This window comes from Thalassophryne amazonica, chromosome 21 (genome assembly GCF_902500255.1).
Source record: "Thalassophryne amazonica chromosome 21, fThaAma1.1, whole genome shotgun sequence".
Classification (NCBI taxonomy): Eukaryota; Metazoa; Chordata; class Actinopteri; order Batrachoidiformes; family Batrachoididae; genus Thalassophryne; species Thalassophryne amazonica.
The window spans coordinates 7652696-7678802 of NC_047123.1; the positions used below are offsets into that span (position 1 = coordinate 7652696).

At 42.0% G+C, this 26107-nt stretch overlaps 1 protein-coding gene and 2 long non-coding RNA genes across 3 annotated transcripts in view; 1 reads left to right on the forward strand and 2 right to left on the reverse strand.

Moving 5' to 3' along the window:
* LOC117502538 (exostosin-1) overlaps positions 1-26107 on the reverse strand; it is an 851279-nt gene that overhangs the window by 280792 nt on the left and 544380 nt on the right. The window lies entirely within an intron of this gene.
* LOC117502548 lies at positions 5654-17800 on the reverse strand. Its single transcript, XR_004558350.1, has 3 exons — positions 17437-17800; positions 15379-15382; positions 5654-5664 (listed from the first exon to the last, which is right to left on the reverse strand). It is a non-coding gene; the product is annotated as an uncharacterized LOC117502548 (long non-coding RNA).
* Positions 16156-17516, forward strand: LOC117502541. The gene is made up of 4 exons (XR_004558337.1): positions 16156-16278; positions 16381-16469; positions 17231-17240; positions 17362-17516. It is a non-coding gene; the product is annotated as an uncharacterized LOC117502541 (long non-coding RNA).

Here is a 26107-nt window from a genome sequence, read left to right on the forward strand (position 1 = left end):
TGGCTGTTATGCGCATACTCGATCCAGGCCAGATGGTTACTCCAGGCCGTCGGGGTGCGCGGATGTGACGCAGCGGAGGGTCTGTTCCAAGTCCTGTTGGCCCGCTCTGCCTGTCTGTTCGTCTGTGGATGGTACCCGGACGAGAGGCTCATGGTGGCCCCCAGTTCCCTGCAGAAGCTCCTCCAGACGTGTGAGGAGAACTGGGGACCACGATCAGAGACGATGTCGGAGGTATCCCATGCAGACGGACGACGTGGTGGGAGCTTCGGGAGGGCCACGAAGTGGGCCGCCTTGGAGAATCGGTCCACTATCGTGAAGATGGTGGTGTTGCCCTGGGACGGCGGGAGGCCCGTGACGAAATCCAGGCCGATGTGGGACCAGGGGCGATGAGGCACCGGCAGCGGCTGGAGGAGTCCTTGGGCCTTCTTATGTACTGCCTTGCCCCTGGCACAGCTGGTGCAGGCCTGGATATATTCCCGGACGTCGGCCTCCATAGACGCCCACCAGAAGCGCTGCCGGACAACTGCCACGGTCCTTCGCACCCCTGGATGACAGGAGAGCTTGGAACCGTGACAGAAGTCCAAGACTGCAGCTCTGGCCTCTGGTGGGACGTACTGACGGTTCTTCGGACCGGTTCCAGGGTCCGGGCTCCGTGCCAGGGCCTCCCGGACGGTCTTCTCCACGTCCCAGGTGAGGGTGGCCACGATAGTGGACTCCGGAATGATGGGCTCCGGTGGATCCGACAGCTCTGGTTTGACTTCGTCTTCGTGTACCCGGGACAAGGCATCCGATCTCTGGTTCTTGGTCCCGGGGCAATAGGTGATCCGGAAGTCGAAACGCCCGAAGAACAGTGACCAGCGGGCTTGCCTGGGGTTCAGCCGCTTGGCGGTCCTGATATACTCCAGGTTCCGATGGTCAGTGAAAACCGTGAACGGCACAGACGCTCCCTCCAACAGGTGTCTCCACTTCTCAAGAGCCTCTTTCACCGCAAGGAGTTCTCGATTGCCGACGTCATAGTTCCGTTCAGCCGGGGTCAACCTGCGGGAAAAGTAGGCACACGGGTGAAGAACCTTATCGGTCTCTCCGCTCTGGGACAGCACGGCTCCTATCCCTGAGTCAGAGGCGTCCACTTCAACCATGAACTGGCGGCTAGGGTCGGGCTGCACCAAAACTGGCGCAGTAGAGAACCGTCGTTTCAACTCCTTGAACGTGGCTTCGCACCGATCCGACCAGGTGAAGGGGACTTTTGGAGAGGTCAGGGCTGTCAGGGGGCTAACTACCTGACTGTAGCCCTTAATGAACCTCCTATAGAAATTAGCAAAGCCGAGGAACTGTTGCAGCTTCCTACGGCTTGTTGGTTGGGGCCAATCTTCTCACCGCCGCAACCTTGGCCGGATCAGGGGTGACGGAGTTGGAGGAGATTATAAACCCCAGGAAGGACAAAGACGCGCGGTGAAACTCGCACTTCTCGCCCTTCACAAACAGTCGGTTCTCTAACAACCGCTGCAGGACCTGACGTACATGCTGGACATGGGTCTCAGGATCCGGAGAAAAGATGAGAATATCGTCCAGATATACGAAGACGAATCGGTGCAGGAAGTCCCGCAAGACGTCGTTAACCAAGGCTTGGAACGTCGCGGGGGCGTTGGTGAGGCCGAACGGCATGACCAGGTACTCAAAGTGACCTAACGGGGTGTTAAATGCCGTCTTCCATTCGTCTCCCTTCCGGATCCGAACCAGGTGATACTCATTCCTAAGATCCAGCTTAGTAAAGATTTTGGCTCCATGTAGGGGGGTGAACATGGAATCTAACAATGGCAACGGGTATCGGTTGCGAACCGTAATCTCATTCAGCCCCCTGTAATCAATACATGGACGAAGTCCGCCATCTTTCTTGCCCACAAAAAAGAAACCTGCCCCCATCGGGGAGGTGGAGTTCTGGATCAGCCCAGCAGCTAATGAGTCCCGGATGTAGGTCTCCATTGATTCGTGCTCAGGTCGTGAGAGTTTGTACAGCCTGCTGGACGGGAACTCAGCGCCTGGAACCAAATCAATGGCACAATCGTACGGACGGTGCGGGGGAAGGGTGAGTGCCAGATCCTTGCTGAAGACGTCAGCAAGATCATGGTACTCAACCGGCACTGCCGTCAGATTGGGAGGGACTTTGACCTCCTCCTTAGCCTGTGAACCGGGAGGAACCGAGGATCCTAAACACCCCCGATGGCAGGTTTCGCTCCACTGAACCACCACCCCAGACGGCCAATCAATCCGGGGATTGTGCTTCAACATCCATGGGATGCCCAAAATCACGCGGGAGGTAGAAGGAGTCACAAAAAACTCAATCTCCTCCCGATGGTTTCCAGACACTACCAGAGTTACTGGTTGTGTCTTGTGTGTGAGTAAAGGGAGGAGGGTGCCATCTAGTGCCCGCACCTGCAATGGCGAAGGAAGCGCCACCAGAGGGAGCCCTACCTCCCTTGCCCATCTGCTGTCTAGCAGATTCCCTTCTGACCCCGTGTCCACCAGTGCTCGGGCTTGAAGGGTTAAATCCCCGCTCAGGATTGTGACTGGGAGTCGTGTGGCAATTTGTGTGTGTCTCACTTGAATGATTTGACTCCTCCTTAGCCCAGTCTCTAAGGGCGGTTGTTGTCGTTTTGGCCGTTTGGGGCAGTTTCTCTGTGTGTGCTCAGTTGAGCTGCAGAGAAAACACTCTCCACGGATCAGCCTCCCCATTTTGGCCCTGTGCGTTTCCCTAACAACGTCAGCAGGGGGAGCTGTTGCCCCACAAAGCGCTGCGGCTGTGGAGCGTGGGGAGGGCGGCGCCTTATCGAACCCGGAAGGGAGAGGGGCGGCGCGTATCCGGTCACGTCCTTTGCCTCGCTCCCGACGGCGTTCCTCCAACCGATTGTCTAACCGTATAACGAGATCGATAAGCCCATCTAAATCCCGCGGTTCCTCCTTAGCTACCAGCTGCTCCTTCAGAACCAACGACAGTCCGTTTACGAAGGCGGCGCGGAGCGCAACGTTATTCCAGCCGGACCTCGCAGTCGTGATGCGGAAGTTGACTGCATAAGCGGCTGCGCTCTCACGTCCCTGTCTCATTGACAGCAGCACAGTTGAAGCGGTCTCCTCTGTTAGGGTGATCAAACACTGTTCTGAACTCCCCCACAAACCCAGTGTATGCTGATAACAACTGTGAGTTCTGTTCCCAGAGCGCCGTAGCCCAGGCGCGTGCTTTACCCCGAAGCAGAGTAATCACATAAGCTATTTTACTAGCATCTGACGCGTACATGACGGGACGTTGTGCGAAGACGAGCGAACACTGCATAAGAAAGTCCGCGCACGTCTCCACACAACCTCCGTACGGCTCAGGAGGGCTTATGTATGCTTCAGGGGATGGTGGGAGGGGTTGTTGAACCACCACTGGAACGTTTATATCCTGCACAGGGTCGGCAGGAGGACGAGCCGCAGCAGCGCCCTGAGCGCTCGCCGCCATCTGTGCGGAGAGAGCCTCCACCATGCGGTTCAGGAGGGTTTTGCTCAGTCATTTGATCCAACCGAGCCGTAAAGGCGGTGATAATGTGCTGCAGCTCACCAATCACGTCTCCTGCAGACGCCTGCGCTCCCTGCTCTCCCATTGGTCGTTCAACAGCCGAGTGACGCCCCTCGGAGTCCATGACGCTGGCCGAGATATCCTGTTGGGAAAGTGTAGTGACACGGACCCACAACAGGGGGCGCAAATGAACGGTCAATAGATGAGCCAAAAAGTAACAATTTAATGTTGTGAATGTGCACAACGAACATACAGACAATCACAGAATATCATTACAGTCAATACACAGAGGTGACGTGTGGGCAGGCTCGAGGATAGAAGACGTCTGTCCTAAGAAGAGCCGGAACCACACGATTTCCGCCGCCCCAGAACCTGGTGAATACTGGAGCCGCCAAGTCCCGAATTCCCAGGTGATCACCGTCCCCGACTGTCGGATCTGGTACTGCTGGCGAAGAACAAAGACAGTCAAGTGTGGGTGTGTGTACACCCAGTAACAACAACGGTGGGAATGCCACCTCCACCTCTCACTCAATATGTTGCAGCGGTCTCAGCTGAAAAGGAGCGCCGTCTTGCACAGCCTCCTCAAAACGACCGGTTCTCCTGCAAATTCTCACAATAACAGAGTTACAAATCTCACAAAAAGGCTGAGAGTGTTACCTCCTATGAAGTATATATCTCGGCAACGAGGTGGAGATGACGTCTGGTCTTTATGGAGTGAGATGATGTTGAGTAGATGGGTGACAGCTGTCAAGAGGTAATGAGCGACAGCTGTCACCCCCGGCTGTGTCCATGGCGGCAGCGCCCTCTCGTGCCTGAAGCCCGCACTTCAGGCAGGGCGCCCTCTGGTGGTGGGCCAGCAGTACCTCCTCTTCTGGCGGCCCACACAACACAATGTTTCAGTAAGTACATAAGCTGAATAAAATATATGTGGCGAGTTCAAGTTTAAATAAACTGTGTTCACGAAGTGGAGTTGTGTGGATTTGCTGTTTCAAATATTCTAAATGTTCTATTTAATTTTGTCTGAGTCTCTTCCAATAACCTGTTTAATATGAATATTTTATTTTCATATAATTGATAATAAAACAGATTTTTTTTTTGAACAATATGAAATACTATATTCAAAAGTACATCTCTTTGTACATTCCATCTTCAAACACAGCCTCATACAACCATCCATGAGAAATGTACTTAAGCTCCCAATTTTCTATAGGAATACAAACTTCCTGTGCAAAATACCAAGGGGTTCAATATTTATCTTAAGTTAAAACTTTAATTTACTTAAGTAAGTTAAAGTTGCTCCAATTATGGTAAAAAGTGATGCAAATTACTGGTTGAAATAAAAGGGTTAATAAATGGAATAGTTTTGACTGTGCTGAATGCTTGGTCTCCAAAGTAAAGGTCAAACAAGGTCGACGTCCATTGGATTCTATGATGTACAACATATGTTACCCCATAACTAGGCATGGCAGATCGTGCAGACTACTCCTTTTTAAAATTCTATTAACGCCGCCAATAATTTGCATCATTTTTCTTACTAAAATTGGAGAAACTATAACTTTTGACTCCTGTACAAACTGAAACTGACCTTTGTCAGCATTTTTAATGGAAATGGTAAATAGACTGCATTTATATAGCACTTTTCCATCTGCATCAGACCCTCAAAACGCTTTACAAATAATGCCTCACATTCACCCTGATGTGAGGGTGCTGGCATGCAAGGCGCTCACTACATACATACCGGGAACAAGAGGGGATTAAAGACCTTGCTGAAGGGCCCTTGGTTATTTTCCCGTCAGGCTGGAATTTGGACCGAGGATATTCTGGTCTCAAGCCCAATGCCTTAACCACTAGACCATCACCTCCCCTAATCTTTGCTGTTTTTAGCCCATAACTCCAGAACATTCAGTCATAGATACTCCAAACTATACCTTATTTGAATCATTATGATCAGACAAATAATGTGGTATAGTTTTCAACATGATTGGAGCATTTTAAAATTTTGACCCCTATGTAATTCTTTAATGACCCCTGTAGCTCATTAGAGGTCAGCTCCAGGATGGCTCCATATCTGAAAATAAACATTAGTTAATTTAGAATACGTGTGCCAAATTCTTTGCTTTTATCACAAAAAGAACTTTTTTCCAGATATTTTAGTTGAGCTGCACCACTAAATGAGCTGTGCACTGCAGTGAGTAATTATGCATGCAGCAGTGTTCATCAATCAGCCTTTGTTTATGCAAAACTACAAATACAATAAATACAATAAACACAAAAAACAGCAAATATAGTTAAGCTAAGATAAACCAAAATAAGAGATGTTAAATGGAAGAAAAACTGAAGTGGACTTTCTCATATCAACAGGCTAAAGCTGAATCCCACTACTCGGGTGAAGGGATTGGGACAAACTGTTCCACGATGAAAGAGCACAAGAGTCAAAGGCTCGAAAACCTGCTGACTTCTTCTTAACCCTGGAAACACAGCGCAAGCTCGTAATGAGATCGCAAGTAACGAGAAGGTACCAAAGTTTTAATATTTTCAGAAATAGGTATTATTTCGGTGTCCGTGTCGATATCAGCAGCTGTGTATTCTAGTAGGACCAGAACTAAAAATTTGTATTGGCCCATCGCAAGCTGCTTTGAGTAGACTGTTTGCATTGAATATGCCCCGGACACGTAAATATACAACTGCTTTTTGCCATGCTCACAACTGCTTTCACTGCAACTCTGCATCAATTACTGTAGAACTTCAAAAACAAGTTACTATGACAATAAAGCTATATTTCACATTGTTATTTAAACTTTGCTATTCATCCGTGGTTCATAAGCATGTCGAGATGTAGGGGGCAAACTGGATCATGGAATAACTATATGGAATAACTAACTTAATAATTACACCTTATAATCTAATATCTTTTTTTGCCAGTAAATAACATGAAATAGTAATTATTCGTAGCTGAAGAAAATGATGATCATCTACAGCACAATTTTTAAGAATTTGCTGACAAAACGTTGAGTTGTTGATTATGATTAAGATTAAGACCTTTGACTGTTTTGTAACTTCCTCATTGTTACTTCTTCTTAGTGTTTGTAAAAGAGGAAACGATACAGAGAAGTGTGAAGATAACAATCAAGCTGTTAACGCTGATAGAACAGGTGCTTTGTCACTGCTGCATTTCGAATGACACGTGTGCACACACATACACGAACCGGCAGCACCTCAGCTGTGGTGGTAGAAGAAATAGTGCGGCAGATAACAAACTAGCCTTCAAATGGTGATACAAGCGCCAAATTCAACACAAATACTCCTTAGACCTTATTCCTTTGATCAAACCGGTCACTTGAATTTTTAAGTGGGCGGTCAGGTGGTGGTCATTTGAAGAATTACTCAGGGGTCAAAGTTTAAAATGCTCCAATCATATTCAAACATCATACCACATTATATGACTGATCATAAAGATTCTGAAAAGGTATAGTCTGGACTATCTATGACTGAATTTTATGGAGTTATGGGGTAAAACAGCAAGAATGGAAACATTGGTCAGTTTTAGTTTGTTCGGGGATCAAAAGTTAAAGTTGCTCCAGTTTTGGTAAAAAGTGGTGCAAATTACTGGTTAAGCTGGTAGGATTAAAAATTTAAATAGTTTTGACTGTGGTGAATGCTTGGTCTCCAAAGTAAAGGTCAAACAATGTTGATGTCCATTGAATTCTGTGATGTACAATATAAGTTACCCTGTAAGGTGATAACTAAGCATGACATATCGTGCAAACTATTCCTTTTTTAAAAGCCGATTAACCAAGAAAGATTTATCTAATTTATTGCTACTTTACAGAAAGTAAAAAAATGAATATCATTTAACATTCCTGTTGATTAAATTGTTCTAGGCTCCTTAATGGTAGAAACAATGTGATTAGACTTGTATCTTGTTAAGAACTCCGAATCAAGCTAAAGCTATGAAAATTTTAAAAGTAACTTGGTACCAATTTTAAATTTTACTAAAAACTGGTGCCAACTCTCTTTCTTCTATTCTGAGTGCAATTCAGATTTTGTTATTTTGTTTAGTATGAGTATGATTATCTCTAAAACCACACATTTTTAGTTGAGGTCAACAAGTACTTGGCTGCTTTGGTAACAGTGTGCATAATTTGAAAAAAAATTGGAAATACCATTTGTATTTTATTTGTTCACATCTATGCATTTTCAAATGTGTTATCCATTAAATCCAAATTCTCAACTGTGTTTAAAAATAATAAACTTATTGGGTTGTGCATTTGAACCCTCCATATGTTTCCATTGATTTTCATCTTGTTTGACACAGATGGTGCAAGAACAACAAAAAAAAAAACTGCTGTAATTTGAGGGTCTGTACTCCCTTAGTGTGTGATTAAACAAGGCATTGTACAGCTGGTAGTTTGACTGCTCACTCACACAAAAGTCGGTAAGGTTAGACCTCAACCCTTGTGCAGTGCCTTGGGGCAACTTGTGTTGTGATTTGGTGCCATAGTTGTGGTTAGATGTTTACATACACTCACCATGGGCATAAATGTCATGGTAATTCTTGGCTGTTAATGATGTCCTTGAATTGTTCTTTTGCCAGCATGGAAGAATTGGGTGCACACATTTGAATTTATTTTGGATCTTCTCTCATCCACACTTGGCCCAAATTATACATACAGGCTCAAATATACACATTCATTCACTTGAATCTTTTAATAAGTGGTGTCTACAGTGTCTTTTAGCCTGAAAAGGTCAAGGTCTATTAAGTCCCCGTTAGTGATCATGATTGACTACAACTGGAAGCTTCTATTTGCCAGCATGAAAAACATTTATTTGACAGGATCTGTTGGACTGACCAATACTCAGAACAATGGTAAAGTCCAGAGAACTCTGGGAGGTCTAAGAGGAACGGTATATTTAAACAGGTTTTCTCTTGGAATCATTTCTAAACAACTGCAAATTCTAAGCTTATCAGTTCAAACAATCTTGTGTAAGTACAAGTTTGTCAAATGTATCACCACTTTGAGAAGGACTGGAAGAAGACCCAAACTGTCACCCTGAGATGAGAGGAAATTGGTCAGGATGCTCAGGAACAATCCAGGAACCACCAAGGCTCGGGGTTCCCATCAACTGGAAACTGTTGAACACCAGCATCACTGTCCATAGTGAAGCAAGTTATACATTGTCATGAAATGAGATGGTGCCATTCAAAAAAGAAGCCCCTGCTCCAAATTGACACATTTAAGCTTTTTTATGGTCAGATGAGACAAAGAGTGAGCCATTTGGCTACAATGTCAAGAGGTATGTTTGGAGGAATAAAGCTGAGGCTTTCAAACCTAAGAACACTTTACCAGCTGTCAAGCATGGTAGTGGTAGCATCATGCCCTAGGGCTGTTTTGCTTCCAGTGGTACTGGTACTGCATGGAATGATGAATAAGGAGGACAACCTCCAAATTCTTCAACGTCACTGCAAATTAACAGCTAGATAGTTGAAACTTGGCCACAAACGGGTGTTCCAAAAGGACAATGATCCCAAACACACATCAAAGCTGGTTCCTGGTTGGATAAGGCAGGAATCTTAAATGGGCTTCCCAAAGCTCCAACCTCAACCCGATTGAAAATCTATGTAATACACTTAAAAGCCAGGTCTGTGCCAAGACACCAACCATTTTAAATGAACTCTATCAATTCTGTCAAGGCACGTGTTCAAATATCCAACTAGAATTATGCTAAAAGGTTGTTGATGGCTATCAAAAGTGTCTGGTTGAATTGCAACTAGCTAAGGGACATTTAACCAAATATTAGGATGCATTAGAGAAGATCTACAATAAAATTCAAACTTGTGCACCCAATTCTTGCTTGGTGTGGTGTCTTATTTTGATATATATATATATATATATATATATATTCCTAATTGTTTTGTTTTTCAATCCCTGAGCTTGGTCAACATGAATTCCGATACAACGAAAAAACATGAAAATGTTTATTTAAAGAAACAAACTAATTAATTTTTTATATTAAACTAATATATCTTTTTGGGGTTAAAAAAAAATCCAGTCAAATTTGGGAGCTTATTTGCTTATGCTGTGCTTTACTGCATCCATGAGACCACAGAACTGCTTTGGATCCTAGATGGCAACCAACGTCCAGGGGGCATCTGGAAAAGATGCCCGAGCCATCTCAACTGACTCCTTTCGGCGTGGAGGAGCAGCGGCTCGACTCTGAGCTCTTCCCGAGTGACCGAGCTCCTCACCCTATCTCTAAGGGAGCGCCCAGCCACCCTGCGGAGGAAACTCATCTCGGCCGCTTGTACTCGCGATCTCGTTCTTTCGGTCGTGAGCCAAATCTCATGACCATAGGTGAGGATCAGAACGTAGATCGATCGCTAAATCGAGAGCTTTGCCCCCCTACTCAGCTCTCTCTTCACCACGACAGTCCGATACAGTGACCACATCACTGCAGATGCTGCACCGATCCGTCCATCGAGCTCATGCTCCATCCGTCCCTCACTCGTGAACAAGACCCCAAGATACTTAAACTCCTCCACTTGAGGCAAGGACACTCCACCGACCTGAAGAGGGCAAAACACCTTTTTCCGGTCGAGAACCATGGCCTCGGATTGGAAGTGCTGATTTTCATCCCGGACGCTTCACACTCGGCTGCAAATCACCCCAGTGCACGCTGAAGGTCCTGATTTGATGAAGCCAACAGAACCACATTGTCAGCAAAACAGCAGAGACGAGATTCTGTGGTTCCCAAACCAGACCCCCTCTACACCCTGGCTGCGCCTAGAAATTCTGTCCATAAAATAATGAACAGAACCTGTGACAAAGGGCAGCCCTGGCGGAGGCCAACGTGCACTGGAAACAGGTTTGATTTACTACCAGCAATGCGAACCAAGCTCCTGCTGCAGTCGTACAGGGACCGGATAGCCCTTAGCAAAGGACCCGGACCCCGTACTCCTGGAGCACTCCCCACACGGTGCCCCGAGGGACATGGTCGAACGCCTTCTCCAGATCCACAAAACACATGTGGACTGGTTGGGCGAACTCCCATGAACCTCGAGGAGCACCCGATGGAACGTGTAGAGCTGGTCCAGTGTGCCGCGACCAGGACAAAAAACCACACTGGTCCTCCTGAATCCGAGGTTCGACCATCGGTCAAATTCTCCTCTCCAGTACTCTGGAATAGACCTTACTGGGGAGGCTGAGGAGTGTGATCCCCCTGTAGTGGAACACACCCTTCGGTCCTCCTTCTTAAACAGAGGGACCACCACCCCGGTCTGCCAATCCAGAGGCCCTGTCCCTGATCGCCACACGATGTTGCAGAGGCGTGTCAGCCAAGACAGTCCCACAACATCCAGAGACTTAAGGTACTCAGGACAGATTTCATCCACCCCAGGAGCGTTGCCACCGAGGAGCTTTCTAACCACCTCGCTGACTTTGGCCTGGGTAATGGATGAGTCCGCCACTGAGTCCCCAGCTAATTATTAGTAGCTAAACAAAATGTTCACCTACGACAGAGAAATGTTCAGTTTTTGAATGAGTAGTTAGTTGGGTGGTTAAGTGCTGGGACACATATGTTTAAACTGAAAAGAGCCTGAAAAAGAACAACATCCACTTCTCTATTTGGTATCTTGTATTTTCTTCTAAGAGGAAACAATACAGAGAAGTGCTGAGACAACAAGAAAGCTGGTAACACTGATAGAACAGGTGCTTTGTCACTGCTGCATTTCAATGACACAGTCATGCATGCACACATCCACCGACAGGCGGCACCTCAACTGTGGTGGTTGAACAAACATCCTGGACTTCAGCAGGAATCCAAGCCGACTTCTATGTACGTGATTAGTAACAATGAAAGATTACTGACTTTGCTTAGACATTAGAGCCGCACAGCACATCTGTGCAGCTTCAAACAAATAGTCAAATTTACTGTGAAATGCAGATTTGTGTACTGAGCGATCAAGGTGCAATGTCCTGGGCTTTTAAGGAAACTCGACATGTACAGTAGTGTTCAGAATCATAGTAGTGCTATGTGACTAAAAAGATTAATCCAGGTTTTGAGTATATTTCTTATTGTTACATGGGAAACAAGGTACCAAGTAGATTCAGTAGATTCTCACAACCCAACAAGACCAAGCATTATGATATGCACACTCTTAAGGCTATGAACTGGGATATTAGTAAAAAAAAAGTAGAAAAGGGGGTGTTCACAATAATAGTAGCATCTGCTGTTGACACTACAAACTCAAAACTATTATGTTCAAACTGCTTTTTTTAGCAATCCTGTGAATCACTAAACTAATATTTAGTTGTATAACCACAGTTTTCATGATTTCTTCACATCTGTGAGGCATTAATTTTGTTGGTTTGGAACCAAGATTTTGCTCGGTTACTAATGTGCTTGGGGTCATTGTCTTGTTGAAACACCCATTTCAAGGGCATGTCCTCTTCAACATAAGGCAGCATGACCCTCTTCAAGTATTTTGACATATCCAAACTGATCCATGATACCTGGTATGTGATATATAGGCCCAACACCATAGTAGGAGAAACATGCCCATATCATGATGCTTGCACCACCATGCTTCACTGTCTTCACTGTGAACTGTGGCTTGACTTCAGAGTTTGGAGGTCGTCTCACAAACTGTCTGCGGACCTTGGACCAAAAAGAACAATTTTACTCTCATCAGTCCACAAAATATTCCTCCATTTCTCTTTAGGCCAGTGATGTGTTCTTTGCAAATTGTAACCTCTTCTGCACATGTCTTTAATTTAACAGAAGGGCTTTATGGGGGATTCTTGCAATAAATTAGCTTTACACAGGCGTCTTCTAACCTGTCACAGCACTTACAGGTAACTCCAGACTGTCTTTGATCATCCGATCAATGGGTGAGCCTTTGCCATTCTGGTTATTCTTCTATCCATTTTTTTTTTTAGAACTTAAATTTTTTTATGAATCTTTTCATAACAACACAGCATATCACACAATCATACGTCAGTAATATATGTTACCTTAGTCATAGCACTTTGTTGAAATATACCATAAAATAAACATCACAATCAGTTTTTTACAGGAAAGTATACATGGTTCAGCATCACAACATCCAGAGGGAAAATGAATGGGGGGTACCAAGGCACTGCCAACACAACATCCAAGAAAGAGCAATTTAGGTGCACAAGATGTGGGTTTACATGAATAAGGCTTCCGCACGACCCCACCGGGCAGCAAAAATAGGCTTTTGGAGTCTTGAAGGAGGATGTTTAAGAGATATGATTTAGACCCTCCCTGCACCTCTTCCAGAACAATGCCAAATATTGCAACTGTAACATCCTTTGGTATGACCGATTCAAAAATCTGGTTTAGATCCCTGTATACCTCATCCCAAAAGTTTTTTAGTTTAGGGCATGTCCAGAAGATGTGTGTATGGTTAGGTATTGCTGTACCGCAGTTTCTCCAACACAAGCTTGGTGCATTGGGGTCCATCTTAGCAACTATATCTGGTGTGCTAAAATATCTGCTAAGAATCTTCCATTTAAACTCCAGCCATGTATTGGAATTTGTAGTTTTGTGGAGCTACTGCCCATGCTTCCTCCCACATTCATCAGAGATGGTTTTTGGCCATCTCTGCCTCCCATCTTTGTTTTGTTTGAGTAGGCTTATGCTGATCCATTGACAAAAATACCCTACTTTATCAGTTTCTTATCCCCTTCACCTTTTGGAATTGAGATAGGACGTTTTCTACTGGTGTGGGGTTTAACACTCTTTCCCATTCCTTATGTGTGGTCAAAAAAGAGCGCAACTGTAGATACCTAAAGAAATCGGGTTTCTGGAGTTGGAAATGCCTACGTAGTTAATCAAATGACATAAGGTTATTTTTATCAATCATATTATGAATAAACACCAATCCCTGGTCAGCCCATTTTGCAAAACCTTTGTCTAGGATATTCAGTGTAAAGGATTTCATGTGTCCAATACTTGTTAGGATTGAGAGAGCTCTTGGTAAATTAAATGCAACTCATACTTTATTCCAAATATTAAGGGTGGTTCTCATCCACAATGACAACCCTTCATTGAAACATCTAAAAAAGGTAAAACTATTAATGGTACAGAGCACATCGTTTGTTCAATGTCCAACCATCATGTATGGTTATCACTTTGAATCCATGATATCAACGGCTTTAATTGAGCTGCCCAGAAATAGTACTTTAGCACAGGAAGATTGAGCCCCCTTTTACTTTGGTTCGTTGGAGTGTTTTAAATTTTATGCGAGGGCGCTTACCTTGCCAAATAAATTTTGAGATAATTTTATCCAGTTCAACAAATGTGGACTTTGGTATTATTATTGGTAACATTTGGAACATATACATCAATCTTGGGAGAACATTCATACGGATAGTATCTATGCGACCAAGAAAAGAGAGAGGTAACGCTGACCACCGCTCTAGATCATTTTTAATTGTGTCTAGAATTTTACTATAATTGACGTGAAACAAATCATGTAGAGAGAGAGGAATATTAATGCCTAATACTTAATACCCTCTTTGGGCCACCTAAAACCACTTTGTCGCTTTACGCTGAGGGCGATGCTACTATTGATATCCATTGCTTCTGTCTTATCAACATTTATTTTATAACCAGAAAAGCAACCGCATTCATAAATCATTCCCTTTAAGTGTGGTATTGCTGTTGCAGGTTCTGTCAGATATAATAGAACATCATCAGCGTAGAGTGAGACTTTATGTTCCTCTGTGCCAATCAGAATTCCCTTAATGTCATCATCGTCCCTGATGAATTGGGCCATTGAACCAACAATTGGTTCAATGCTAATTGCAAATAAAAGGGGAGACAGCGGGCACCCCTGAGCAAGATCATTGTTAGACATTTTTAGGTTCAGTGATTCCACGGCGTGTAGATGGCGTCAGTGACCCCATGGCCTTGGAGGAGGTTTGTACTCTCTGAGTGCTTCTAGTTTATAATGATTTCCAGTTTGGGGATGCAAGGACTTACTATCTCAAATTCACTGAAAGATCTGTATCTCTTCTGGTTACTGAGATACAGGCAATTAAAGGAATTCACATTTTCCAAATTTCATGAAGATCAAAGCAAAGATTTAACAAGAATAGTTTTCTATGTACTCAGATGGTTGTTTCTGGTTTTTTTTTTAGCTCTTAAAATCAATCCTTCAGTGTAAATTAGTAAAATATAATGATTTCAGAAATGTGTAGAATTGTATTCATTAGTCCCCATTGAAGTCCACACATGTTTTGTAGTATCACTGCAGTGCCTTAAGGCCCCTTCACACATAGTGCGAATATGTACAACTCCAGGGCGACACCCATTGGAGCAGCTGGTATGTGTGCACCACGAAACATCGCACAGACGGGGAGGCGTGCACGATGCTGGTGCAACAGTTCTTGCACATGGGAACACAGTACCACCAACTGCACAATGGGATATTTTTCAAGTTTTTAATAATCTTGTCAACATAGGAATGGATAAACAGTTTCAAAACTAATATTGATGAGTTAATTTATTCTTAAGTGTATGATAAAGGGATATTTTTCAAGTTTTTAATATTGTTATGAACAAAGGAATAGAGGCAAATAGTTAATATGCCTGCAGTGATTGCATGATATGTGAATTATTTCAAGCAGACCTTCATCCTCCTCCACAATCATATTCGGTCTGCAAGCTGTACCGACCCATTTAACTATCACAGCTCAGAGTTTGTTGCCAGTGGAATTGTCCAACAAATCTGTGTTAACTCGCTATTATTGTCTTCACCTTGGCAGTCGTATACCAAATACATTGAGTGGTTCCATTACATCACTGTTAGTGTCAAATTGTAACAACCATACAGAAAAAAAGGAAGCAGCACGGCATTGCCATGTGAGTCACGGTATAGTTTTTGGTCAGTTTTCCAGTTATTTTTTGTGTACCTCCCACACATATACATTTTCAGACAAGATTTCTGGTATATATGTGCCAGTTGACATGAGGTGTGAAATGACATATACAAACAGTGAGATAAATTAAATAGTCTTTTAATTACTTCTAATTACAGAGTAACTAGTGTTACACCAAAAGTCCTTTGTTTCCTGGAAAAAAAAACAAAAAAACAAAAAACTGAAAATGCAAGGGAAAAACAACTTCTGTGTATTTTAATGCATCTTGATGTAAACATCAGGATATAAAAGGAGACAATCTAAAGTGATACGTCTTCTTCACATTTTAAATTCAGTCATAAATGTCTTCAGTGTTAAACAGAAACTAAATGGTTCCAACACTTTTGAAAGGAATTGTTTGACAAGCTGAAGACAATGTTAATCTGTTTAACATTTAAAAATAACTTGCAAAAACAAGTCATAAAGTTATAAAATGGCTTGTCAAGAAGTGTTCTATAGAATGAACGTGTTTGTCGAATCACCCAGATGCCCAGATGTGTGTGAAGATTTGAGGAAGTGTTGAGTGTCGAGGCCTCGAGTGATCGCGCACTTTCATGGTTGAGATCCTATCAACAACCTACGACTCTGAAATGCAATGAGACTGTATTTCATCAAATTCCTGTAATATTGCTAAATCGTACACAATGACAGAACAAATTCTTACCTGTCTGTATAAAGAGGGGCACATCTGCCAGCCAGTAGGCACAGATATCAGCACCTACTGTCAATCACATACTTTGCTCTCTCTTACAAGTCTTTTGACTCTGAATAAAGCATCAGGTAAGAACTAAATGTTTGTCCATTTCCATGTGAGTAAATGATTTATTCGGGTATTTAATCAAACATAAATACTGTCACTGTTCATTTTGTTCTTGTTTTCAGGATGAAGTGTGCTGCTCTCTTTCTGGTGTTATCAGTCATCATCTTCATGGCTGAACCTGGAGTGGGTCAACAGACCCACATTGGACACGGTATAAACCAGTGATATAAAGTCAATTCCAGGAGTGATAGTTTGACATGTTGATACTCAAAAAGCAAAAAAAAATATTCATGAAATATCAACAATATTAATGACATTTCAAACTGCTGACATTTCTTTTTTTTTGGGGGGGGGGGGGGGGGTGCACAAAAGGACATGTTGTTTAAGCATACATGCAAAGTTTAGTGTTTTATTTGCATTTGAGACAGATCACTGCTAAATGCTCATATAATAAGAAATCCTGCACTGAAAGCATCTGCTAAAACTGTTTTTTTTTTGTTTTTTTTACTCAAATCTGTTGGTGAATAACTAAGAATAAATAAATAAATAAAAACAATACTAACAAAATTCCAAATTTGACAAGAAATTTTGGACAAAACCTGCAAGAAATAAATTTTGTTGTTGATCGGGGAACGTGAAAGATCACATCATTCTTCAACATTATTTTGTCAAAAACTGAAAAGAATGTTGACCTTTAGAGTGACGTGGATCAATGTGACAGTACGCAGTACGTGTGTGTGTGTGTGTGTGTTGTGGAGAGAGATATCAAATATCAAATATGATTTTCTTTTATTGTGTTTCATTCATTTACAAGATTTGGTTGTTTTAAAATTCTTGTTGTCTGTTTTCATTTATGATACTGACATGTTGAAATTTTATTCATTCTTTACGTCACTATAAGAACATTACTATTTTATTGTTATTACAATGATTATTATTATGTGCTGACTGCATTTTATGCTTTTCTTTTAGGTGGCAGTGGGTAAGGACTTGTACTATTGTCTCTCTTTACATCTTCTTACATGTCGACAAAACAATTTATGTCATAACTGAACACTCTTGCTCATCATATTGAGGAATTAATCCTAATCTCTCTGTGACAGAAACATCCAGGTTGGAGGAAAACAGCTTGAAAAGCGTCAAATGTCGTTTGAAGACGATAACTTGCCAGACCTTACGTATTCGTCGTGAACCTGTGACGGCTCGTCTGAAGGGACGTCTGAAGATTTGATCTTTCTGCAGCTATGACCATGAATACCAGATATTCAAACTTGCTTCTTGCTTGAACAAATAAGGCTGAATAAAAAAACAATGTTAAATTGCCCCATTAAAGTGCATGCAGCTTTTCTTTAAATACAATTTTTCAAAGATTGTATTGCAATAAATGAGCATTCTAAAAGTTTCATAATATTCTCCTTTGTCTTTTTTTAACTATTGATGAAATGTTTGGAGAAAACCTGAAATGATGCTGAGGTGGTGGCATTCAAAAAATGATCAAAATCAACATAACCTACATTTGATGGATGAGCAGTCATTTGTATAACCAGCAGAAATATGTGTTGGTTAGAATGAAAAATTAATCATGCAATAAATACACAATTGTTGTGTCCAAATGATATTAGTCAGATAAATAATTGTTTGGAAAAAAGACTGTAAATAGTGACCACAGGTGCTGTCTTTTTTGTGGGATAACAATCATTATTGTCGCCATCTTTCAAGTTAAAGAAATAAAAACAGCTTTGATCAAATGACATGTCAATCAAAGCCAGTGGCCAAATTTAAATAAGTATTTATTGACCTTCAGAGATCATCACCATCATCATCATGCTCATTATCACATTCACTGGTGCCCAGTTATCAGAAGATATTAGGGGTGTGGTCACTTTGACTGACGCCTCGTCTGTTGATGCTGCAATTGGTCAGATGTGTCAGAGCCGCGCGGGCTGCAGTTATTGTGAAGGCCCTTCATGTTTTATTACATTTATTCAAACGGTGTTACTATTTGTAGCACATATCATAACATTAAGTCATTAATGCACGATTACTGGGAAAATAAAGTGGACATACAACCCCAACTACAATGAAGTTGGGACGTTGTGTAAAATGTAAATAAAACAGAATACAATGATTTACAAATCCTCTTCAACCTATATTCAATTGAATACACCACAATTAGAAGACATTTAATGTTGAAACTGATAAACGTTTTGTTTTTGTGCAAATATTTGCTCATTTTGAAATGGATGCCTGTAACACGTTTCAAAAAAGCCGGGACAGTGGTATGTTTACCAAGGTGTTACATTACCTTTCCTTCTAACAACACTCAATAAGCATTTGGGAACTGAAGACAGAAATTGTTGAAGTTTTGTAGGTGGAATTCTTTCCCATTCTTGCTTGATATACGACTTCAGTTGTTCAACAGTCCGGGGTCTCCGCTGTCGTATTTTGTGCTTCATAATGCACCACACATTTTCAATTGGCGACAGGTCTGGACTGCAGGCAGGCCAGTCTAGTACCCGCACTCTTTTACTACAAACTCTATTACTGGACTGGGTTGCTTGACGTCAAGCAACCCAGTCCAGTCGAAGATTCAAGCTTGTCTACTCATCTGATCTTGTCTGTACATAATTACAGACATTTACATTTTTTTTTTTTTGAAGTATCACGGACTACATCATTATAATTATTTTTGAACTACCATCCCCAAAAGGCTCAGCCATTCAGAAGCAACGATGGGGTGAGAATCACCACTTTGTGAACAACTGCGTGAAAAAAAACAGTTTAAGAACATGTTTCTCAATGTTCAATTGCAAGGAATTTAGGGATTCCATCATCTACAGTCCATAATATAATCAGAACATTCAGAGAATCTGGAGAACTTTCTACACGTAAGCGGCAAGGCCGAAAATTAACACTGAATGCCCGTGACCTGAATTGAATGCCGGTGCTATTTCTTCTAAAACTCACACACACACACACACACACACACACACACACACACACACACACACACACACACACACACACACACACACACACACACACACACACACACACACACTATGCAATAAGCCAACTGGAGGCATGAAGAGCTGTTCGGATGAAAACCTGGTCAGATTTCTGCAGTGTTGTATAGTAACAAAGTAAAAATACTTCACTACTGTACATAAGTACGTTTTGGGAGACTCCGTACTTTACTTGAGGTTTTTTTTTTTTAATTCAGCTTACTTTCACTTTTACTTCACTACATTTCCAACCTTAATTGCATACTTCTACTCCGATACATTTTCTATGCGCCATGCCGTTACTCGTTACAAAAAAAACCCAAACACACACACACACACACACGAAAAAAGTCATGTTTTCACCCAGAGACACTACTGATTACTAGTGACTGCAACGAAGTCAGGCCGACTTGTCATGAGCCATGTCCGATAGGCTTTTTTGCAGTTGCGCACTTGGGGGGTGTTTGTCAGGAAAATGATCATTTCTCTACATTGATTACAGACCTGCAGCGGGTCTGTAATCAGTTTTTCTGCAGCGCGGCTTTGCTTTGAACCTTGAACCAATCGAAGCAGTGATTCGCAGGTCGAAGCAGTGCTTCGAGCTACGATTCGTGGATTTTATTTCGCTTTATCCTCATTTTTTCCCCCAGTAAAACCCTGAAGAGCAACAGTCTGTGAGTAATATTTAATATTTTTATGTTAAACCGACCTGTTATACGAGGTCTGTCAATAAAGTAACTGACCTTTTTATTTTTTTCAAAAACTATATGGATTTGAATCACGTGCGATTACATCAGCCAACCTTGAACCCTCGTGTGCATGCGTGAGTTTTGTCACACGTCGGTGACGTCATTCGACTGTGGGCAGGCTTTGAGTGAGGAGTGGTCCACCCCTCCTGTCGGAATTCTTTTGTCTTTTGCTTGATCAAAATTTTTTTCAAAATCTGTGAGGGACATCGAAGTGGACATCATTCGAGAAATTGAGCTGGTTTTCGGTGAAAATTTTAATGGCTGATGAGAGATTAAGGCGTGATGCTGTCGCTTTAAGGACTCCCCACGGAGCGGGACGGCGCTCCAAATTTAAGCCTCTGTTGACCCAGGATGTCATGAGAGAACAGAGAAGTCTCAGGAGAGGTTGGGATCAGCAGTTTATCTGGACATTCCACTGTTAAAGGAGATTTTTTAATGAAAGAAAGCGCGGTCGGGTCCGCGTGTTGGGACGCAGCCGGCGGAGCGCGCCGCCACAGGAAAAACACCTCTGCTGGAAGCCTTAAGGACAAGTTGGAACATGTCCAGCTGTTAAACAATTTCTCAGATACTCACTCAACTGAATGCCATCAAAAGCCGCCTGTTTTTACAAATGGTGATCAACACGGAGGTGTTTTGTAACAATAAATAACTGTTTTGTAGCACAAAACAATGTGAGAGCACAGATTCAGAACATTATAGGAACAGTGAATGTACTGTTTAAATGCAACACAATCATGTTACTGGTCATGAATCTGTTTTCACAGTTAAAAGAAAACAACACCATCCCAATCAATATCTAATAAATATTAGATATTGGTGAAAAGTGTGAATCCTGTTATAAAGAGTGGACAAAATAAGGATCGTCCTCCTCTTCCTCTGCACATGACCAATGGTCTTGGACATAAACAAGGTAATGAACTGACATGAATGAAGCGCCTTGGGGCAACTGTTTGTTGTGATTTGGCGCTATATAAATAAAATTGATTTGATTTGATTTGATATCATGTCCACATGAGCCAGTGCAGCATGTCTAGCAAGAGTCGTGCTGAAGACACTGCGTCATGTGGATCATAACTCACATGGTGGACATGACATTCAGATTGCCAGCTGAGTGATCACGTGATCAGATGGATGGTTTCACATCTTAACACATTGTGTTCACTGACTCACTGTCAGTTCCAGCTAAAGTGAGTCGCTGGCCAGCGATCAGCGGAAACACCCCCTGTGTCTACAGCGCTATGAGGAAAGCGAACACACGTGACTGAGTTCACACCTTTCCCCTTATTGTATGTATGTTTTATTTATTTTCCACTCTTTCTATCTGTCATGTGGACTACAATTTACGTGGTGGAAGGATCATTAGCCTGGACAACCGGCTGATAGCACAGTTCACATCATGCCATGCGAGCTCAGACATTGTTGGGTGGTCCTCATCTGATCTTGACTGTATGTAATTATCAGCACATCATGAGAACATAAGAGCATGCCCACACATGTACATTGTGTGGAGTGTTGTTCGTGTTGTTCATAGCATGATTTGTGTTCTCCGGGTGAGTTGTGAGTACACAGCAGTCAGCTGTTCCAGCTGGACATTACAGCCGTCCAGATGCGCACTGTGCTGGACAGTGATCACTTTGTATGTCACGTGACATGGATTATTTATCCCATTTGTGTTGCATTGCAATATGCGTGCAAATATGTTTCTATTTACCGTGCAAATTTGGTTCCATACATTTTGTACCTTTGTATGCTGTGAACCCGTCCCATGCACAAAGTAGTGGGTGGGGGTGGGGGGGCATTTAGCTACACATGGCGTAGTTTGTTTTGCTGATGGACTATGATTTAAATGAGCTAATTGACAGTGCTAATTCTTCTAACACACACACACACAAATAATCTGGAGACAATAAGAGCTGTTTGGATGAAAACCTGGTCAGATTTCTGATGTGATTTTTCACTGGACTGGCGAAGTACACAAAGTGTTTTCGTTTTTTTTTTTGGTTTTTTTTTTGGAAGTTTCATGGACTACATCATTATAATTATTTTTGAACTAGCATCCTCAAAAGGCTCAGCCATTCACAAGCAAAGATGTGGTGAGGATCACCACTTTGTGAACAACTGCATGAAAAAATACTCCAACAGTTTAAGAACAATGTTTCTTAATGTTCAATGGCAGGAAATTTAGGGATTCCATCATCTACAGTCCATAATATAATCAGAACATTCAGACGTACACGTACACGTAAGCGGCAAGGCCGAAAACTAAACCTGAATGCCCGTGACCTTAAGTGAATTCCGGTGCTATTTCTTCTAAAACACACACACACACACACACACACACACACACACACACACACACACACACACACACACACACACACACACACACACACACACACACACACACACACACACACACACACACGATGCAATAAGCCATCTGTAGGCATGAAGAGCTGTTCAGATGAAAACCTGGTCAGATTTCTGAAGCGATTTTTCAGTGGACTGGGGAAGTACACAACGTTGTTATTATTTTATTTTTGGAAGTATCACAGACTACATCATTATAGTTATTTTTGATCTATCTAACTGTTTTTGCAATCAATGTTGGACTCCTATTTAATGTCCGTGTTGGACTGTTGATGTGAAAGCACTCGTGATGAACACCAGAATGTAAGTCCTTTTTCTCTTATTTATAAACTAATATAACATCAAATGACAAGGATCTATTTTACATGTTATATGAAACAAATAATAAATGTTTTTACATTCTTTCAATGGAACGAATATTTAATTCGGTCAAATCTGGAACATATTCAACTTTGCTTTGCCTTGTTGAATGGAACATTCCATTTTCACCTTAGGGAATATTCATACCATTGAACTCATAAACAAACACATCATACAAGAAGAAAGCATCATAAACTCAAGGACTTGGACCTTCACCCCTTTTCTCTCTCTTCTAAGTCCCTGTTAGTAAATGATATAATAATTGATCAACATATTGATTTATTCTGCCTTACAGAAGCCTGGTTACAGCAGGATGAATATGTTAGTTTAAATGAGTCAACACCCCCGAGTCACACAAACTGTCAGAATGCTCGTAGCACAGGCCGAGGGGGAGGATAAGCAGCAATCTTCGACTCCAGCTTTTTAATTAATCAAAAACCCGGACAGAGCTTTAATTCATTTGAAAGCTTGACTCTTAGTCTTGTCCATCCAAATTGGAAGTCCCAAAAACCAGTTTTATTTGTTGTTATCTATCGTCCACCTGGTCATTACTATGAGATTCTCTGTGAATTTTCAGACCTTTTGTCTGACTTAGTGCTTAGCTCAGATAAGATAATTATAGTGGGCGATTTTAACATCCACATAGATGCTGAGAATGACAGCCTCAACACTGCATTTAATTTATTATTAGACTCAACTGGCTTCGCTCAAAATGTAAATGAGTCCACCCACCACTTTAAACATACTTTAGATCTTGTTCTGACTTATGGTATGGAAATTGAAGACTTAAGACTATTGTCTGAAAACCCCCTTCTGTCTGATCATTTCTTAATAACATTTACATTTACTTTAATGGACTACCCAGCAGTGGGGAATAAGTTTCATTACAGCAGAAGTCTTTCGGAAAGCGCTGCAACTAGGTTTAAAGATATGATTCCTTCTTTGTTATGTTCTCCAAAGCCATATACCAACACAGTGCAGAGTAGCTACCTAAATTCTGTGAGTGAGACAGATTATATCATCAATAGTTTTACATCCTCATTGAGCACATCTTTGGATGTTGTAGCTCCTCTGAAAAAGAGAGCCTTAAATCAGAAGTGCATGACTCCATGGTATAACTCACAAACTCGCAGCTTAAAGCAGATAACCCGTAAGTTGGAGAGGAAATGGCATCTCACTAATTTAGAAGATCTTCACTTAGCCTGGAAAAAGAGTCTGTTGCTCTATAAAAAAAGCCCTCCATAAAGCTAGGACATCTTACTACTCATCATTAATTGAAGAAAATAAGAACAACCCCAGGTTTCTTTTCAGCACTGCAGCCAGGCTGACTAAGAGTCAGAGCTCTATTGAGCCGAGTATTCCTTTAACTTTAACTAGTAATGACTTCATGACTTTCTTTGCGAATAAAATTTTAACTATTAGAGAAAAAATTACTCATAACCATCCCAGAGACATATCGTTATCTTTGGCTGCTTTCAGTAATGCTGGTATTTGGTTAGACTCTTTCTCTTCGATTGTTCTGTCTGAGTTATTTTCATTAGTTACTTCCTCTAAACCATCAACATGTCTATTAGACCCCATTCTTACCAGGCTGCTCAAGGAAGCACTACCATTAATTAATGCTTCTATCTTAAATATGATCAACCTATCTTTATTAGTTGGCTATGTACCACAGGCTTTTAAGGTGGCAGTAATTAAACCATTACTTAAAAAGCCATCACTTGACCCAGCTATCTTAGCTAATTATAGGCCAATCTCCAACCTTCCTTTTCTCTCAAAAATTCTTGAAAGGGTAGTTGTAACTGTTGACCATAAATTTTATTACAGAGATTAGAGCATGCCATAGGTATTAAAGGCACTGCGCTGTGGTGGTTTGAATCATATTTATCTAATAGATTACAATTTGTTCATGTAAATGGGGAGTCTTCTTCACAGACTAAGGTTAATTATGGCGTTCCACAAGGTTCTGTGAGCAAGCACTTGGCTACAGTGGGAAGGAAAAACTCCCTTTTAACAGGAAGAAACCTCCAGCAGAACCAGGCTCAGGGAGGGGCAGTCTTCTGCTGGGACTGGTTGGGGCTGAGGGAGAGAACCAGGAAAAAGACATGCTGTGGAGGGGAGCAGAGATCGATCACTAATGATTAAATGCAGATTGGTGCATACAGAGCAAAAAGAGAAAGAAACAGTGCATCATGGGAACCCCCCAGCAGTCTACATCTATAGCAGCATAACTAAGGGATGGTTCAGGGTCACATGATCCAGCCCTAACTATAAGCTTTAGCAAAAAGGAAAGTTTTAAGCCTAATCTTAAAAGTAGAGAGGGTGTCTGTCTCCCTGATCTGAATTGGGAGCTGGTTCCACAGGAGAGGAGCCTGAAAGCTGAAGGCTCTCCCTCCCATTCTACTCTTACAAACCCTAGGAACTACAAGTAAGCCTGCAGTCTGAGAGCGAAGCGCTCTATTGGGGTGATATGGTACTACGAGGTCCCTAAGATAAGATGGGACCTGATTATTCAAAACCTTATAAGTAAGAAGAAGAATTTTAAATTCTATTCTAGAATTAACAGGAAGCCAATGAAGAGAGGCCAATATGGGTGAGATATGCTCTCTCCTTCTAGTCCCCGTCAGTACTCTAGCTGCAGCATTTTGAATTAACTGAAGGCTTTTTAGGGAACTTTTAGGACAACCTGATAATAATGAATTACAATAGTCCAGCCTAGAGGAAATAAATGCATGAATTAGTTTTTCAGCATCACTCTGAGACAAGACCTTTCTGATTTTAGAGATATTGCGTAAATGCAAAAAGCAGTCCTACATGTTTGTTTAATATGCACTTTGAATGACATATCCTGATCAAAAATGACTCCAAGATTTCTCACAGTATTACTAGAGGTCAGGGTAATGCCATCCAGAGTAAGGATCTGGTTAGACACCATGTTTCTAAGATTTGTGGGGCCAAGAACAATAACTTCAGTTTTATCTGAGTTTAAAAGCAGGAAATTAGAGGTCATCCATGTCTTTATGCCTGTAAGACAATCCTGCAGTTTAGCTAATTGGTGTGTCCCCTCTGGCTTCATGGATAGATAAAGCTGGGTATCATCTGCGTAACAATGAAAATTTAAGCAATACCGTCTAATAATACTGCCTAAGGGAAGCATGTATAAAGTGAATAAAATTGGTCCTAGCACAGAACCTTGTGGAACTCCATTATTAGCTTTAGTCTGTGAAGAAGATTCCCCATTTACATGAACAAATTGTAATCTATTAGACAAATATGATTCAAACCACCGCAGCGCAGTGCCTTTAATACCTATGGCATGCTCTAATCTCTGTAATAAAATTTTATGGTCAACAGTATCAAAAGCA